This window comes from Oncorhynchus kisutch, unplaced genomic scaffold (genome assembly GCF_002021735.2).
Source record: "Oncorhynchus kisutch isolate 150728-3 unplaced genomic scaffold, Okis_V2 scaffold825, whole genome shotgun sequence".
Taxonomy (NCBI): domain Eukaryota; kingdom Metazoa; phylum Chordata; class Actinopteri; order Salmoniformes; family Salmonidae; genus Oncorhynchus; species Oncorhynchus kisutch.
The window spans coordinates 90,418-110,164 of NW_022262770.1; positions in this window are offsets into that span (position 1 = coordinate 90,418).

Here is a 19,747-nt window from a genome sequence, read left to right on the forward strand (position 1 = left end):
CCCCTTCTCAGCTCCAGGATGTGTCACAGTCATATCCCTCCCCCTTCTCAGCTCCAGGGTGTGTCACAGTCATATCCCTCCCCCTCCCCCTTCTCAGCTCCAGGATGTGTCACAGTCATATCCCCTCCCCCCTCCCCCCTCCCCCTTCTCAGCTCCAGGGTGTGTCACAGTCATATCCCTCCCCCCTCCCCCTTCTCAGCTCCAGGGTGTGTCACAGTCATATCCCTCCCCCTCCCCCTTCTCAGCTCCAGGGTGTGTCACAGTCATATCCCTCCCCCCTCCCCCTTCTCAGCTCCAGGGTGTGTCACAGTCATATCCCTCCCCCCTCCTCCTTCTCAGCTCCAGGGTGTGTCACAGTCATATCCCTCCCCCCCTCCCCCTTCTCAGCTCCAGGGTGTGTCACAGTCCTATCCCCCCCTCCCCTCTCTCAGCTCCAGGGTGTGTCACAGTCCTATCACCCCCCCTCCCCCCCTCCCCCCTCTCAGCTCCAGGGTGTGTAACAGTCATATCCCCCCCCCCCTCCCCCCTCTCAGCTCCAGGGTGTGTCACAGTCATATCCCTCCCCCCCTCCCTCCCGGAGAGTTCTGATCTCTGTCTGTCCTGCCCTGGCAGAGAGAATGATATGTCTTAATAACCAACAGCAGTTATCACATACCAGTGGATTGGGACATAGTCCTTATTCACCTCTCCAATCAAAATGCCCTATTCACCTCTCCAATCAAAATGCCCATATTCACCTCTCCAATCGAAATGCCTGTATTCACCTCTCCAATCAAAATGCCCGAATTCACCTCTCCAATCAAAATGTCATTATTCATCTCTCCAATCAAAATGTCATTATTCACCTCTCCAATCAAAATGTCATTATTCACCTCTCCAATCAAAATGTAATTATTCACCTCTCCAATCAAAATGCCCGTATTCTCTCTCCAATCAAAATGCCCGTATTCACCTCTCCAATCAAAATGCCCGTATTCACCTCTCCAATCAAAATGCCCGTATTCACCTCTCCAATGAATATCCAAGCTGTTTGTAAAGTTGACTTTAAAAAAAACTCTGATCTTTATGACATTAATCAAACCACCATTCCCATCACAAGAACATGAAGCAATATGTTAACAAACGACTGGAGAAAGAGGAGAAACACAGACAGTCTGTACAAAGCTGTGACCTCAACATTGTGGGACGGTGATAAAACAAGGGTGAGGCTGATTCTGTCATAGTTTGTCATGCTAGTAGGTCTGTAGAGACTGGTATCACAACCATAGCGATGTCATCCACAGACAGGTCTATACTGCGCAGTAACCCTGTCATCACTAGAACTATTGTCATTGTCCACGCAGTCAGTTTCACGTTGCTAGTTTACTTTTTCCCCCTTAGGGCCACCGTACTCTTCCGATGTGGGGTCAAAAATATCCTATACTAAATTAATGCTCTGTGTTTATTCATCAGTGGTTATAGCATTGCCTTTAAGACAGTGGTTGTAGCATTGCCTTTAAGACAGGGGTTGTAGCATTGCCTTTAAGACAGTGGTTGTAGCATTGCCTTTAAGACAGTGGTTGTAGCATTGCCTTTAAGACAGTGGTTGTAGCATTGCCTTTAAGACAGTGGTTATAGCATTGCCTTTAAGACAGTGGTTATAGCATTGCCTTTAAGACAGTGGTGTAACATTGCCTTTAAGACAGTGGTTATAGCATTGCCTTTAAGACAGTGGTGTAGCATTGCCTTTAAGACAGTGGTGTAACATTGCCTTTAAGCCAGTGGTTATAGCATTGCCTTTAAGACAGTGGTGTAGCATTGCCTTTAAGACAGTGGTGTAGCATTGCCTTTAAGACAGTGGTTATAGCATTGCCTTTAAGACAGTAGTTATAGCATTGCCTTTAAGACAGTGGTGTAGCATTGCCTTTAATACAGTGGTTATAGCATTGCCTTTAAGACAGTGGTTATAGCATTGCCTTTAAGACAGTGGTGTAGCATTGCCTTTAAGACAGTGGTGTAGCATTGCCTTTAAGACAGTGGTTATAGCATTGCCTTTAAGACCGTGGTTATAGCATTGCCTTTAAGACAGTGGTGTAGCATTGCCTTTAAGACAGTGGTTATAGCATTGCCTTTAAGACAGTGGTTATAGCATTGCCTTTAAGACAGTGGTATATCATTGCCTTTAAGACAGTGGTTATAGCATTGCCTTTAAGACAGTGGTTATAGCATTGCCTTTAAGACAGTGGTTATAGCATTGCCTATAAGACAGTGGTTATAGCATTGCCTTTAAGACAGTGGTGTGGCATTGCCTTTAAGACAGTGGTGTGGCATTGCCTTTAAGACAGTGGTGTAGTATTGCCTTTAAGACAGTGGTTATAGCATTGCCTTTAAGACAGTGGTTATAGCATTGCCTTTAAGACAGTGGTTATAGCATTGCCTTTAAGACAGTAGTTATAGCATTGCCTTTAAGACAGTGGTGTAGCATTGCCTTTAAGACAGTGGTTATATCATTGCCTTTAAGACAGTGGTGTAACATTGCCTTTAAGACAGTGGTGTGGCATTGCCTTTAAGACAGTGGTTATAGAATTGCCTTTAAGGCAGTGGTGTAGCATTGCCTTTAAGACAGTGGTTGTAGCATTGCCTTTAAGACAGTGGTTATAGCATTGCCTTTAAGACAGTGGTTATAGCATTGCCTTTAAGACAGTGGTGTAATATTGCCTTTAAGACAGTGGTTATAGCATTGCCTTTAAGACAGTGGTGTAGCATTGCCTTTAAGACAGTGGTGTAACATTGCCTTTAAGACAGTGGTTATAGCATTGCCTTTAAGACAGTGGTGTAGCATTGCCTTTAAGACAGTGGTTATAGCATTGCCTTTAAGACAGTAGTTATAGCATTGCCTTTAAGACAGTGGTGTAGCATTGCCTTTAATACAGTGGTTATAGCATTGCCTTTAAGACAGTGGTTATAGCATTGCCTTTAAGACAGTGGTTATAGCATTGCCTTTAAGACAGTGGGTGTAGCATTGCCTTTAAGACAGTGGTGTAGCATTGCCTTTAAGACAGTGGTTATAGCATTGCCTTTAAGACAGTGGTTATAGCATTGCCTTTAAGACAGTGGTTATAGCATTGCCTTTAAGACAGTGGTGTAGCATTGCCTTTAAGACAGTGGTTATAGCATTGCCTTTAAGACAGTGGTTATAGCATTGCCTTTAAGACAGTGGTTAGCATTGCCTTAAGACAGTGGTTGTAGCATTGCCTTTAAGACAGTGGTTATATCATTGCCTTTAAGACAGTGGTTATAGCATTGCCTTTAAGACAGTGGTTATAGCATTGCCTTTAAGACAGTGGTTATAGCATTGCCTTTAAGACAGTGGTTATAGCATTGCCTTTAAGACAGTAGTTATAGCATTGCCTTTAAGACAGTGGTGTAGCATTGCCTTTAAGACAGTGGTTATATCATTGCCTTTAAGACAGTGGTGTAACATTGCCTTTAAGACAGTGGTGTGGCATTGCCTTTAAGACAGTGGTTATAGAATTGCCTTTAAGGCAGTGGTGTAGCATTGCCTTTAAGACAGTGGTGTGGCATTGCCTATAAGACAGTGGTTATAGCATTGCCTTTAAGACAGTGGTTATAGAATTGCCTTTAAGGCAGTGGTGTAGCATTGCCTTTAAGACAGTGGTGTGGCATTGCCTATAAGACAGTAGTTATAGCATTGCCTTTAAGACAGTGGTTATAGAATTGCCTTTAAGACAGTGGTTATAGCATTGCCTTTAAGACAGTGGTTATATAATTGCCTTTAAGGCAGTGGTGTAGCATTGCCTTTAAGACAGTGGTGTGGCATTGCCTATAAGACAGTGGTTATAGCATTGCCTTTAAGACAGTGGTTATAGAATTGCCTTTAAGACAGTGGTTATAGCATTGCCTATAAGACAGTGGTTATAGCATTGCCTTTAAGACAGTGGTGTGGCATTGCCTTTAAGACAGTGGTGTGGCATTGCCTTTAAGACAGTGGTGTAGTATTGCCTTTAAGACAGTGGTTATAGCATTGCCTTTAAGACAGTGGTTATAGCATTGCCTTTAAGACAGTGGTTATAGCATTGCCTTTAAGACAGTCGTTATAGCATTGCCTTTAAGACAGTGGTGTAGCATTGCCTTTAAGACAGTGGTTATATCATTGCCTTTAAGACAGTGGTGTAACATTGCCTTTAAGACAGTGGTGTGGCATTGCCTTTAAGACAGTGGTTATAGAATTGCCTTTAAGGCAGTGGTGTAGCATTGCCTTTAAGACAGTGGTGTGGCATTGCATATAAGACAGTGGTTATAGCATTGCCTTTAAGACAGTGGTTATAGAATTGCCTTTAAGGCAGTGGTGTAGCATTGCCTTTAAGACAGTGGTGTGGCATTGCCTATAAGACAGTGGTTATAGCATTGCCTATAAGACAGTGGTTATAGCATTGCCTTTAAGACAGTGGTTATAGAATTGCCTTTAAGACAGTGGTGTAGCATTGCCTTTAAGACAGTGGTGTAACATTGCCTTTAAGACAGTGGTGTGGCATTGCCTTTAAGACAGTGGTGTAACATTGCCTTTAAGACAGTGGTGTAGCATTGCCTTTAAGACAGTGGTGTAACATTGCCTTTAAGACAGTGGGTGTAGCATTGCCTTTAAGACAGTGGTGTAGCATTGCCTTTAAGACAGTGGTGTAACATTGCCTTTAAGACAGTGGTGTAGCATTGCCTATAAGACAGTGGTTATAGCATTGCCTTTAAGACAGTGGTTATAGCATTGCCTTTAAGACAGTGGTGTAGCATTGCCTTTAAGACAGTGGTGTAGCATTGCCTTTAAGACAGTGGTTATAGCATTGCCTTTAAGACAGTGGTTATAGCATTGCCTTTAAGACAGTGGTTATAGCATTGCCTTTAAGACAGTGGTTATAGCATTGCCTTTAAGACAGTGGTGTAGCATTGCCTTTAAGACAGTGGTTATAGCATTGCCTTTAAGACAGTGGTTATAGCATTGCCTTTAAGACAGTGGTTGTAGCATTGCCTTTAAGACAGTGGTTATATCATTGCCTTTAAGACAGTGGTTATAGCATTGCCTTTAAGACAGTGGTTATAGCATTGCCTTTAAGACAGTGGTTATAGCATTGCCTATAAGACAGTGGTTATAGCATTGCCTTTAAGACAGTGGTGTGGCATTGCCTTTAAGACAGTGGTGTGGCATTGCCTTTAAGACAGTGGTTATATCATTGCCTTTAAGACAGTGGTGTAACATTGCCTTTAAGACAGTGGTGTGGCATTGCCTTTAAGACAGTGGTTATAGAATTGCCTTTAAGGCAGTGGTGTAGCATTGCCTTTAAGACAGTGGTGTGGCATTGCCTATAAGACAGTGGTTATAGCATTGCCTTTAAGACAGTGGTTATAGAATTGCCTTTAAGGCAGTGGTGTAGCATTGCCTTTAAGACAGTGGTGTGGCATTGCCTATAAGACAGTGGTTATAGCATTGCCTTTAAGACAGTGGTTATAGAATTGCCTTTAAGGCAGTGGTGTAGCATTGCCTTTAAGACAGTGGTGTAACATTGCCTTTAAGACAGTGGTGTAGCATTGCCTTTAAGACAGTGGTGTAACATTGCCTTTAAGACAGTGGTTTAGCATTGCTTTTAAGACAGTGGTGTAACATTGCCTTTAAGACAGTGGTGTAGCATTGCCTTTAAGACAGTGGTTTTAGCATTGCCTTTAAGACAGTGGTGTAGCATTGCCTTTAAGACAGTGGTGTAGCATTGCCTATAAGACAGTGGTTATAGCATTGCCTTTAAGACAGTGGTGTGGCATTGCCTTTAAGACAGTGGTGTGGCATTGCCTTTAAGACAGTGGTTATAGCATTGGATTTAAGACAGTGGTGTGGCATTGCCTTTAAGACAGTGGTTATAGCATTGCCTTTAAGATAGTGGTGTAGCATTGCCTTTAAGACAGTGGTGTAGCATTGCCTTTAAGACAGTGGTTATAGCATTGCCTTTAAGACAGTGGTGTAGCATTGCCTTTAAGACAGTGGTGTAGCATTGCCTTTAAGACAGTGGTTATAGCATTGCCTTTAAGACAGTGGTGTAGCATTGCCTTTAAGACATTGGTGTGGCATTGCCTTTAAGACAGTGGTGTGGCATTGCCTTTAAGACAGTGGTGTACATTGCCTTTAAGACAGAAGCTTATGATGTCATAGAAAGAGGAAGGAACACGGACCATGTGAGTGAGTGAACACGGACCATGTGAGTGAGTGAACGGCCCCTGGGCTGTGGCTGTCCCTGTGTGTCTCCAGCCTGACTGCTGTACCCACATCACATTGGGCCCAATTCAGACTTCAGATATGTTGACTTAACATGGAACAATGTTACAGAAATGTTGACTTGAGTCCATGTTTGATTGACTTGCATCCATGTCTCATATATTAGACTCTCTCAACATTCTCAATGAAAGCGTCTGGTCAGTGAGGCTGTAAGGACAGGGTCTGATGAGAATGGAGAGGGGGAGGGGCAGTGTCTCAGGTGAGGATGGGGAGGGGGAGGAGGAGTGTCTCAGGTGAGGAGGGAGGGTGAGGGAGCGTGTCTCAGGTGAGGAGGGAGGGGTAGTGTCTTAGGCTTTACAGACGCTCCTCTCCCTGTAGGCTTTACAGACGCTCCTCTCCCTGTAGGCTTTACAGACGCTCCTCTCCCTGTAGGCTTTACAGACGCTCCTCTCCCTGTAGGCTTTACAGACGCTCCTCTCCCTGTAGGCTTTACAAATGCTCCTCTCCCTGTAGGCTTTACAGACGCTCCTCTCCCTGTAGGCTTTACAGACGCTCCTCTCCCTGTAGGCTTTACAGACGCTCCTCTCCCTGTAGGCTTTACAAATGCTCCTCTCCCTGTAGGCTTTACAGACGCTCCTCTCCCTGTAGGCTTTACAGACGCTCCTCTCCCTGTAGGCTTTACAGACGCTCCTCTCCCTGTAGGCTTTACAAATGCTCCTCTCCCTGTAGGCTTTACAGACGCTCCTCTCCCTGTAGGCTTTACAGACGCTCCTCTCCCTGTAGGCGTTACAGACGCTCCTCTCCCTGTAGGCTTTACAAATGCTCCTCTCCCTGTAGGCTTTACAGACGCTCCTCTCCCTGTAGGCTTTACAGACGCTCCTCTCCCTGTAGGCTTTACAGACGCTCCTCTCCCTGTAGGCTTTACAGACGCTCCTCTCCCTGTAGGCTTTACAGACGCTCCTCTCCCTGTAGGCTTTACAGACGCTCCTCTCCCTGTAGACTTTACAGACGCTGCCCACCCCTTGGCTGCAACCCTTCTAATTTAGTGTACCCTGTGCGCCAGTGGAGGCTGCTGAGGGGAGGGCGGCTCATAATAATGGCTGGAACGGAGCAAATGGAATGGAATCAAACACATGTGTTTGATGTATTTGATACCATTCCACCTCCAGGTCTCTGTTCTCCTACTAATCTCACTGTAACCCCCCCCCCCCCCCCCCACCTCCAGGCCTCTGTTCTCCTACTAATCTCACTGTAACCCCCCCCCCCACCTCCAGGTCTCTGTTCTCCTACTAATCTCACTGTAACCCCCCAACCAGGTCTCTGTTCTCCTACTAATCTCACTGTAACCCCCCAACCAGGTCTCTGTTCTCCTACTAATCTCACTGTAACCCCCTCCAGGTCTCTGTTTTCCTACTAATCTCACTGTAACCCCCCAACCAGGTCTCTGTTCTCCTACTAATCTCACTGTGACCCCCTCCAGGTCTCTGTTCTCCTACTAATCTCACTGTAACCCCCTCCAGGTCTCTGTTCTCCTACTAATCTCACTGTAACCCCCCTCCAGGTCTCTGTTCTCCTACTAATCTCACTGTAACCCCCTCCAGGTCTCTGTTCTCCTACTAATCTCACTGTAACCCCCCCCCCACCTCCAGGTCTCTGTTCTCCTACTAATCTCACTGTAACCCCCCAACCAGGTCTCTGTTCTCCTACTAATCTCACTGTAACCCCCCAACCAGGTCTCTGTTCTCCTACTAATCTCACTGTAACCCCCTCCAGGTCTCTGTTTTCCTACTAATCTCACTGTAACCCCCCAACCAGGTCTCTGTTCTCCACTAATCTCACTGTGACCCCCTCCAGGTCTCTGTTCTCCTACTAATCTCACTGTAACCCCCTCCAGGTCTCTGTTCTCCTACTAATCTCACTGTAACCCCCCTCCAGGTCTCTGTTCTCCTACTAATCTCACTGTAACCCCCTCCAGGTCTCTGTTCTCCTACTAATCTCACTATAACCCCCCCCCCCTCCCACCTCCAGGTCTCTGTTTTCCTACTAATCTCACTGTAACCCCCCTCCAGGTCTCTGTTCTCCTACTAATCTCACTGTAACCTCCTCCAGGTCTCTGTTCGCCTACTAATCTCATTGTAATCCCCCTCCAGGTCTCTGTTCTCCTACTAATCTCACTGTGACCCCCTCCAGGTCTCTGTTCTCCTACTAATCTCACTGTAACCCCCCTCCAGGTCTCTGTTCTCCTACTAATCTCACTCAACCCCCCCCCCTCCGGGTCTCTGTTCTCCTACTAATCTCACTATGACCCCCCTCCAGGTCTCTGTTCTCCTACTAATCTCACTATAACCCCCTCCAATTCTCTGTTCTCCTACTAATCTCACTGTAACCCCCTCCAGGTCTCTGTTCTCCTACTAATCCCACTCTAACCCCCTCCAGGTCTCTGTTCTCCTACTAATCTCACTGTAACCCCCTCCAGGTCTCTGTTCTCCTACTAATCTCACTATAACCCCCCCCCCCCCCTCCAGGTCTCTGTTCTCCTAATAATCTCACTGTGACCCCCCCCCCCCCCCTCTAGGTCTCTGTTCTCCTACTAATCTCACTGTGACCCCCCCCCCCCCTCCAGGTCTCTGTTCTCCTAATAATCTCACTACAACCCCCTCCAGGTCTCTGTTCTCCTACTAATCTCACTGTAACCCCCCTCCAGGTCTCTGTTCTCCTACTAATCTCTCTCTCTCTCTCTCTCTCTCTCTCTCTCTCTCTCTCTCTCTCTCTCTTTCTCTCTCTCTCTCTCTCTCTCTCTCTCTCTTTCTCTCTCTCTCTCTCTCTCTCTCTCTCTCTCTCTCTCTCTCTCACACTCTCTCTCTCTCTTCTTCTAACCTATCATCCCTCCCTTCTGCTAAATCCTTCTCCCTCCTGATTCTGCCTCTTCATCCCTATCTGCATTCTATGACTCACACTCTCCCCTTTCCTCCCAGGCCGGCTCAGCCCTCCATTCCTGCTCCGTGGCTGAGTGACTCATTGTGAGTTTACAGAACAGGGCTGTGGGCAGCTGAGCAAAACTAAACCTTCGGAGGACCTATCATCGTTAAACTCCCTCCTCTCTACTTTTCCTTTCTCTGTTGCTAAAGCCACTTTCTATCACCTTAAATTTCAACCTTCTAACCCTAGAAAACTATTTTCCACCTCCTCCTCCCTCCTTAATCCTCCACCCCCCCCCTCTCTGCGGACAACTTTGTCAACCATTTTGAAAAGAAGGTTGTCAACATCCACTCCTCATTCACTGAGCCTATTGAGTCTACTGGTCCCAGTCATTCACTCAGCCTATTGAGTCCACTGGTCCCAGTCATTTACTCAGCCTATTGAGTCCACTGGTCCCATTCATTCACTCAGCCTATTGAGTCCACTGGTCCCATTCATTCACTCAGCCTATTGAGTCTGCTGGTCCCACTCATTCACTCAACCTATTGAGTCCATTGGTCCCACTCATTCACTCAGCCTATTGAGTCCACTGGTCCCATTCATTCACTCAGCCTATTGAGTCCATTGGTCCCACTCATTCACTCAGCCTATTGAGTCCACTGGTCCCATTCATTCACTCAGCCTATTGAGTCCACTGGTCCCACTCATCCACTAAGCCTATTGAGTCCACTGGTCTCATTCACTCAGCCTATTGAGTCCACTGGTCCCATTCATTCACTCAGCCTATTGAGTCCACTGGTCCCACTCATCCACTCAGCCTATTGAGTCCACTGGTCTCATTCACTCAGCCTATTGAGTCCACTGGTCCCACTCATTCACTCAGCCTATTGAGTCCACTGGTCTCATTCACTCAGCCTATTGAGTCCACTGGTCCCACTCATTCACTCAGCCTATTGACTCCACTGGTCCCACTCATTCACTCAGCCTATTGAGTCCACTGGTCTCTCTCACACAGAACTCCCCTATGCATTGACCCCTTTCTCCCCTCTCTCTCCAGACTAGTGAGGTCTGGCCTCCTAAAAACCTGCCCGTCCGACCCCATCCCCTCCTCCCTTCTCCATCCCCTCCTCCATCCCCTCCTCCCTCCTCCATCCCCTCCTCCCTCCTCCATCCCCTCCTCCCTTCTCCATCCCCTCCTCCATCCCATCCTCCCTCCTCCATCCCCTCCTCCATCCCCTCCTCCCTCCTCCATCCCCTCCTCCATCCCCTCCTCCCTCCTCCATCCCCTCCTCCATCCCCTCCTCCCTCCTCCATCCCCTCCTCCATACCCTCCTCCCTCCTCCATCCCCTCCTCCCTCCTCCAGACCATCTCTGGAGACCTTCTCCCTTTCCTTACTTCCCTCATCAACTCATCCCTGACCACTGTCTGTGTCCCCTCGGACTTGAAAATGACCCCCTCCTCAAGAAAACAACACTCGACTCATCTGAGGTCAAAAACTACAGACCTAAATCCCTTATTTTATTTCCAAAACACTTGAGTGTGTTGTCTCTGATCAACTCTCTCGTTATCTCTCTCAGAAGCATCTTCTTGACCCCAACCTTCACTCAACCCAGACTGCTCTTCTCTGTGTTACAGAGGCTCTCTGCCAAAGCTGACTGTTTCTCGTCTGTTCTCATTTTCCTAGATCTATCTGCTGCCTTCAACACCGTGAACTATCAGATCCTCTCCACCCTCTCAGTGCTGGGCGTCTCAGGCTCTATCAGATCCTCCTCTCCACCCTCTCAGGGCTGGGCGTCTCAGGCTCCACCCTCTCAGGGCTGGGTGTCTCAGGCTCTATCAGATCCTCCTCTCCACCCTCTTAGGGCTGGGTGTCTCAGGCTCTATCAGATCCTCCTCTCCACCCTCTCAGGGCTGGGCGTCTCAGGCTCCACCCTCTCAGGGCTGGGTGTCTCAGGCTCTATCAGATCCTCCTCTCCACCCTCTCAGGGCTGGGTGTCTCAGGCTCTATCAGATCCTCCTCTCCACCCTCTCAGGGATGGGTGTCTCAGTCTCTGCACACTCTTGGATTACATCCTACCTGGCAGGCCACTCCTACCAGGTGATGTGGAGAGGATCTGTGTCTGCATCGTGTACTCTCACTACTGGTGTCCCCCAGGGCTTGGTTCTAGGTTCTCTTCTCTCTATATACCAAGTCATTGGGCTCCCTCATATCCTCGCATGGTCTCTCCTATCATTGCTATGCTGATGACACTCAGCTACTTTTCTCCTTTCCTCTTTGTGTCATCCAAGTGCCTGGCAGATATCTCAGCTTGGACGTCGGCCCACCACCTCAACCTCAACCTCAACAAGACGGAGCTGCTCTTTCTCCCGGGGAAGGCCTTCCCGCTCAAAGACGTCTCCATCACTATTGAGGACTCCAGTGTCGACCCTCCCAGAGTACAAATAACCTTGGCGTGACCCTGGACAACACCCTGTCGTTCTCTGCAAACATCAAACCAGTGACTCGCTCCTGCAGGTTCATGCTCTACAACATCCGTAGAGTACGACCCTACTTCACACAGGAAGCAGCACAGGTCCTAATCCAGGCACTTGTCATCTCCCGTCTGGACTACTGCAACTCTCTGTTGGCTCCCCGCTAGTGACATCAAACCCCTGCAACTTCTTCAGAATGCTGCAGCCTGCCTGGTGTTCAACCTTCCTAAGTTCTCCCATGTCACCCCGCTCCTCCCATGTCACCCTGCTCCTCCCATGTCACCCCGCTCCTCCCATGTCACCCCGCTCCTCCCATGTCACCCCCGCTCCTCCCATGTCACCCCGCTCCTCCCATGTCACCCTGCTCCTCCCATGTCACCCCGCTCCTCCCATGTCACCCTTCTCCTCCCATGTCACCCTGCTCCTCCCATGTCACCCCGCTCCTCCCATGTCACCCTTCTCCTCCCATGTCACCCTGCTCCTCCCATGTCACCCTGCTCCTCCCATGTCACCCTTCTCCTCCCATGTCACCCTGCTCCTCCGAACAATCCTCTGGCTTCCAGTGGAAGCTGACATCCACTACAAGACCATGGTGTTTACCTACGGAGCAGCAAGACCAACCCAAGCACTCTGTTCCTGGTCACTTGGTCCTCCCACCCCGACGGGAGGACAGCTCTCACTCAGCCCAGTCCAAGCTCTTCTCCAAGCTCTTCTGTCCTGGCACCCCTACGGGAGGACAGCTCCCACGCAGCCCAGTCCAAGCTCTTCTCCAAGCTCTTCTGTCCTGGCACCCCTACGGGAGGACAGCTCCCACTCAGCCCAGTCCAAGCTCTTCTCCAAGCTCTTCTGTCCTCCCACCCCTACGGGAGGACAGCTCTCACTCAGCCCAGTCCAAGCTCTTCTCCAAGCTCTTCTGTCCTCCCACCCCTACGGGAGGACAGCTCTCACTCAGCCCAGTCCAAGCTCTTCTCCAAGCTCTTCTGTCCTCCCACCCCCTCCCACCCCTCATTGGAGGAACGAGTGAGTGACTGACTTTTTTCCCTCCTCAAATCGTTCTTCGGTGGCTACACAGCTAGAGATACCACGTGTCATTTGGTTAGCTAGCAAGAAATGTGAATCGCTTCACTAGCTAGCCGAACGACTGTTATCCAGTTAGCATATTCACTCTGGCTAGTGAAGCATCGTTACCCATCGCTCCACAAAAGCAGAGCAAGGGGAACTACTACTTCAAGGTCTCAGAGCAAGTGACGTCACCGATTGAAACGCTATTTAGCGCGAACCACCGCTAACTAGCTAGCCGTTTCACATCAGTTACACGAGCTATCTTCTCCAATTTCAGAGCACTCTTGTCTGAGTGTATCAGAGAGCAGAATAACCGATGCATTTACGAATGCGCAAAACACCTGCTGAATACGACCGGTGTCGTGGAAAAAGTAGGCAACGAAAAAAGTGATAATTAATCAAGAACGCCGTAGATAACATGCAAACATGCTCTGATAGGGTGAATAAAATGGTCAGTGAAATGTTCTCTCATTTGTGCCTGGAAGGAGCTAGCTAGCAAGCTAGCTGACTTTAGCCAGTTAGGGACAATGCATCCTTTGTCAGGAAAGCTACAGAGGGACGAGCAGGCTTTTCTCCAACGTTTATCAGTGCAATTTTGAAAGGCCAACTAGCTGAAAAAAGTGTGAGAGAGTTTATCTGATGTTCCTTCGTTAGATATTTTTAGCTCATCTTGTTTTGGCATCAGTTGTTGATTTTGTGTTTGTCGATGTTCATGTAGGGAAATATTGTTTGCTCAATAGGACTGTAAAGTTCCCAAACGTGAGAGGTCTCACTTGATATTTAGTTACGTATTTATAGAAATCCATACAAGACTATTTTGTGGTTTTTGCCGAATGCGTTCTAATGATCTAAAACGACAGTCCAGTTCATAGTGAATGATGACAGGCCCTACTGCCTGTAAACACACAGTCCAGTTCATAGTGAATGATGGCAGGCCCTACTGCCTGTAAACACACAGTCCAGTTCATAGTGAATGATGACAGGCCCTACTGCCTGTAAACACACAGTCCAGTTCATAGTGAATGATGACAGGCCCTACTGCCTGTAAACACACAGTCCAGTTCATAGTGAATGATGACAGGCCCTACTGCCTGTAAACACACAGTCCAGTTCATAGTGAATGATGACAGGCCCTACTGCCTGTAAACACACAGTCCAGTTCATAGTGAATGATGACAGGCCCTACTGCCTGTAAACACACAGTCCAGTTCATAGTGAATGATGACAGGCCCTACTGCCTGTAAACACACAGTCCAGTTCATAGTGAATGATGACAGGCCCTACTGCCTGTAAACACACAGTCCAGTTCATAGTGAATGATGGCAGGCCCTACTGCTATAAACACACAGTCCAGTTCATAGTGAATGATGACAGGCCCTACTGCCTGTAAACACACAGTCCAGTTCATAGTGAATGATGGCAGGCCCTACTGCCTGTAAACACACAGTCCAGTTCATAGTGAATGATGACAGGCCCTACTGCCTGTAAACACACAGTCCAGTTCATAGTGAATGATGACAGGCCCTACTGCCTGTAAACACACAGTCCAGTTCATAGTGAATGATGGCAGGCCCTACTGCCTGTAAACACACAGTCCAGTTCATAGTGAATGATGACAGGCCCTACTGCCTGTAAACACACAGTCCAGTTCATAGTGAATGATGACAGGCCCTACTGCCTGTAAACACACAGTCCAGTTCATAGTGAATGATGACAGGCCCTACTGCCTGTAAACACACAGTCCAGTTCATAGTGAATGATGACAGGCCCTACTGCCTGTAAACACACAGTCCAGTTCATAGTGAATGATGACAGGCCCACTGCCTGTAAACACACAGTCCAGTTCATAGTGAATGATGACAGGCCCTACTGCCTGTAAACACACAGTCCAGTTCATAGTGAATGATGACAGGCCCTACTGCCTGTAAACACACAGTCCAGTTCATAGTGAATGATGACAGGCCCTACTGCCTGTAAACACACAGTCCAGTTCATAGTGAATGATGACAGGCCCTACTGCCTGTAAACACACAGTCCAGTTCATAGTGAATGATGACAGGCCCTACTGCCTGTAAACACACAGTCCAGTTCATAGTGAATGATGACAGGCCCTACTGCCTGTAAACACACAGTCCAGTTCATAGTGAATGATGACAGGCCCTACTGCCTGTAAACACACAGTCCAGTTCATAGTGAATGATGACAGGCCCTACTGCTATAAACACACAGTCCAGTTCATAGTAAATGATGTCAGGCCCTACTGCCTGTAAACACACAGTCCAGTTCATAGTGAATGATGACAGGCCCTACTGCCTGTAAACACACAGTCCAGTTCATAGTGAATGATGACAGGCCCTACTGCTATAAACACACAGTCCAGTTCATAGTGAATGATGTCAGGCCCGTGTGGAAAACGGCTTGTTTGCGTAATGGCCTACTGTAGCTCTGATTGGCTGTGACGCACCGGTCTGCGTAAACTCCGGTCCTGAACTCCGGTCCTGAACTCCGGTCCTGAACTCCGGTCCTGAACTCCGGTCCTGAACTCCGGTCCTGAACTCCGGTCCTGGACTCCGGTCCTGAACTCCGGTCCTGAACTCCGGTCCTGAACTCCGGTCCTGAACTCCGGTCCTGGACTCCGGTCCTGAACTCCGGTCCTGAACTCCGGTCCTGAACTCCGGTCCTGAACTCCGGTCCTGAACTCCGGTCCTGAACTCCGGTCCTGAACTCCGGTCCTGAACTCCGGTCCTGAACTCCGGTCCTGAACTCCGGTCCTGAACTCCGGTCCTGAACTCCGGTCCTGGATGAGACAGATGTTTTTATTTGGTTTTATTTACTGCAGTGTCTATTAATTGTCCAAATGCACGGCCGCTTTCCCCTCTATATGGATAAAGGATTTTCACAAATGCCTTAGTATACGTAATTCACAAACATTCTAGGAATTTTCGAAAATGTGAAAATGACCATATCTAAGTGCTCGCTTTGTCAGAAAATGTAAAAAAAAAACATGTAATTTTCTTTCTGCGGGTGTAAAATGAACAGATTTGAATAAGATTTCATGTTGTGAAAATGCTGTCAGTTCCTCTTTAAATAATACCCTTCCTGAACCAACGGAATGGCACTTGACCCCACCACCCCCAACCCCTTCTAGTTCTGACTGCAGGATAGCTACTTTATTGAAGGAAAGTGTACTTCCTATGACTGAGATATGTGGTTGTCCCACCTAGCTATCTAAAGATGAATGGCTCTGGGTCAGTTCCTATGACTGAGATACGTGGTTGTCCCACCTAGCTATCTAAAGATGAATGGCTCTGGGTCAGTTCCTATGACTGAGATACGTGGTTGTCCCACCTAGCTATCTAAAGATGAATGGCTCTGGGTCAGTTCCTATGACTGAGATACGTGGTTGTCCCACCTAGCTATCTAAAGATGAATGGCTCTGGGTCAGTTCCTATGACTGAGATACGTGGTTGTCCCACCTAGCTATCTAAAGATGAATGGCTCTGGGTCAGTTCCTATGACTGAGATACGTGGTTGTCCCACCTAGCTATCTAAAGATGAATGGCTCTGGGTCAGTTCCTATGACTGAGATACGTGGTTGTCCCACCTAGCTATCTAAAGATGAATGGCTCTGGGTCAGTTCCTATGACTGAGATACGTGGTTGTCCCACCTAGCTATCTAAAGATGAATGGCTCTGGGTCAGTTCCTATGACTGAGATACGTGGTTGTCCCACCTACCTACAGTATCTAAAGATGAATGGCTCTGGGTCAGTTCCTATGACTGAGATATGTGGTTGTCCCACCTAGCTATCTTAAGATGAATGGCTCTGGGTCAGTTCCTATGACTGAGATATGTGGTTGTCCCACCTACCTACAGTATCTAAAGATGAATGGCTCTGGGTCAGTTCCTATGACTGAGATATGTGGTTATCCCACCTACCTACAGTATCTAAAGATGAATGGCTCTGGGTCAGTTCCTATGACTGAGATATGTGGTTATCCCACCTACCTACAGTATCTAAAGATGAATGGCTCTGGGTCAGTTCCTATGACTGAGATATGTGGTTGTCCCACCTAGCTACAGTATCTAAAGATGAATGGCTCTGGGTCAGTTCCTATGACTGAGATATGTGGTTGTCCCACCTAGCTATCTAAAGATGAATGGCTCTGGGTCAGTTCCTATGACTGAGATACGTGGTTGTCCCACCTAGCTATCTTAAGATGAATGGCTCTGGGTCAGTTCCTATGACTGAGATACGTGGTTGTCCCACCTAGCTACAGTATCTAAAGATGAATGGCTCTGGGTCAGTTCCTATGACTGAGATACGTGGTTGTCCCACCTAGCTACAGTATCTAAAGATGAATGGCTCTGGGTCAGTTCCTATGACTGAGATATGTGGTTGTCCCACCTACCTACAGTATCTAAAGATGAATGGCTCTGGGTCAGTTCCTATGACTGAGATATGTGGTTGTCCCACCTAGCTATCTAAAGATGAATGGCTCTGGGTCAGTTCCTATGACTGAGATACGTGGTTGTCCCACCTAGCTATCTAAAGATGAATGGCTCTGGGTCAGTTCCTATGACTGAGATATGTGGTTGTCCCACCTAGCTATCTAAAGATGAATGGCTCTGGGTCAGTTCCTATGACTGAGATACGTGGTTGTCCCACCTAGCTATCTAAAGATGAATGGCTCTGGGTCAGTTCCTATGACTGAGATATGTGGTTGTCCCACCTAGCTATCTAAAGATGAATGGCTCTGGGTCAGTTCCTATGACTGAGATATGTGGATGTCCCACCTAGCTATCTAAAGATGAATGGCTCTGGGTCAGTTCCTATGACTGAGATACGTGGTTGTCCCACCTACCTACAGTATCTAAAGATTAATGGCTCTGGGTCAGTTCCTATGACTGAGATACGTGGTTGTCCCACCTACCTACAGTATCTAAAGATGAATGGCTCTGGGTCAGTTCCTATGACTGAGATACGTGGTTGTCCCACTTAGCTAACTAAAGATGAATGGCTCTGGGTCAGTTCCTATGACTGAGATACGTGGTTGTCCCACCTAGCTATCTTAAGATGAATGGCTCTGGGTCAGTTCCTATGACTGAGATACGTGGTTGTCCCACCTAGCTATCTTAAGATGAATGGCTCTGGGTCAGTTCCTATGACTGAGATACGTGGTTGTCCCACCTAGCTATCTAAAGATGAATGGCTCTGGGTCAGTTCCTATGACTGAGATACGTGGTTGTCCCAACTAGCTATCTTAAGATGAATTCTCTAATTGGAAATCGCTCCGGATAAGAGCGTCTGCTAACTGACTCAAATTTGTCAAATGTAGACTCTTGAGGTTAACAAGAATCTCTACTGTAGCTGTGAACTGACCCCCTGCGTTTGTCTATACCTCTTGACTGTACGAGTGAGTTATTACAGACAGACGGGCAGGACGCCAACCAGAACCTCTCTGCTTCCTAACCAGGAGGGAAAAATGAGCTTTTTTTTCCTTTTTTCATTAAGCCGTTAAAGTGAATGAGATGTCAAGTGGCACGTAGTTTATTGGGCTTTAACACCTTTTAGCAAATGAGTTCCCTGGGCCTTGCGACGCAGAGGTGTGTGTTAAAGCGTTATGTTTGTGGTTGTTGATGATTGAGTGAAGGTTGTTTAGGGGTTGCCTGCTTGTTTGTCTTGGGGCGCAGCTGAATTACTACATGGCTCTTTAAGCCTGTCCACAATACAACGGGTTCAAATGAATTATTACAAGTAAATCAAAGGAGACGGAGGGAGGTGGTGTGAGATGAGGAATGGATGGATTATATGTGTGTGGAATGGGGGGAAAAGGCATTGATTGGATGAGCCCTGTTCAATTAGACTGCTGTCTGCGCTGAACAAGGCAGGAAGCGGAGGAGGATTGGTTGATATTTATCCCGAGGGATTAGCTGGTGGGGTGAATGATGTCCTGATGATGGACGGTGAAGGATAGGACGTGGCGTGAATCATTTCCTGGGTACACAGAGAGGAGGAACAGTGAAGGTATGACCCAGGCGCTTTGGGGGCATTCGTATTCACAACCACTAATCATGTGTGTTAGTCAGAAGGAGTGTCGTTAATCACAGTTTGGGAGAGGAGAACAGTGTGGGGGAGAGGAGAACAGTGTGGGAGAGAGGAGAACAGTGTGGGGGAGAGGAGAACAGTGTGGGAGAGGAGAACCGTGTGAGGGAGAGGAGAACAGTGTGGGGGAGAGGAGAACAGTGTGAGGGAGAGGAGAACAGTGTGCGGGAGAGGAGAACAGTGTGGGGGAGAGGAGAACAGTGTGGGGGAGAGGAGAACAGTGTGAGGGAGAGGAGAACAGTGTGGGGGAGAGGAGAACAGTGTGGGGGAGAGGAGAACAGTGTGAGGGAGAGAAGAACAGTGTGGGGGAGAGGAGAACAGTGTGGGGGAGAGGAGAACAGTGTGGGAGAGGAGAACAGTGTGGGGGAGAGGAGAACAGTGTGGGAGAGGAGAACAGTGTGGGGGAGAGGAGAACAGTGTGAGGGAGAGGAGAACAGTGTGGGGGAGAGGAGAACAGTGTGGGGGAGAGGAGAACAGTGTGGGGGAGAGGAGAACAGTGTGGGAGAGGAGAACAGTGTGGGAGAGGAGAACAGTGTGGGGGAGAGGAGAACAGTGTGGGGGAGAGGAGAACAGTGTGGGAGAGGAGAACAGTGTGGGGGAGAGGAGAACAGTGTGAGGGAGAGGAGAACAGTGTGGGGGAGAGGAGAACAGTGTGGGAGAGAGGAGAACAGTGTGGGGGAGAGGAGAACAGTGTGGGAGAGGAGAACAGTGTGGGAGAGGAGAACAGTGTGGGGGAGAGGAGAACAGTGTGGGGGGAGGATAACAGTGTGGGAGAGGAGAACAGTGTGGGGGAGCGGAGAACAGTGTGGGAGAGGAGAACAGTGTGGGGGAGAGGAGAACAGTATGGGGGAGGAGAACAGTGTGGGGGAGGAGAACAGTGTGGGAGAGAGGAGAACAGTGTGGGGGAGAGGAGAACAGTGTGGGAGAGGAGA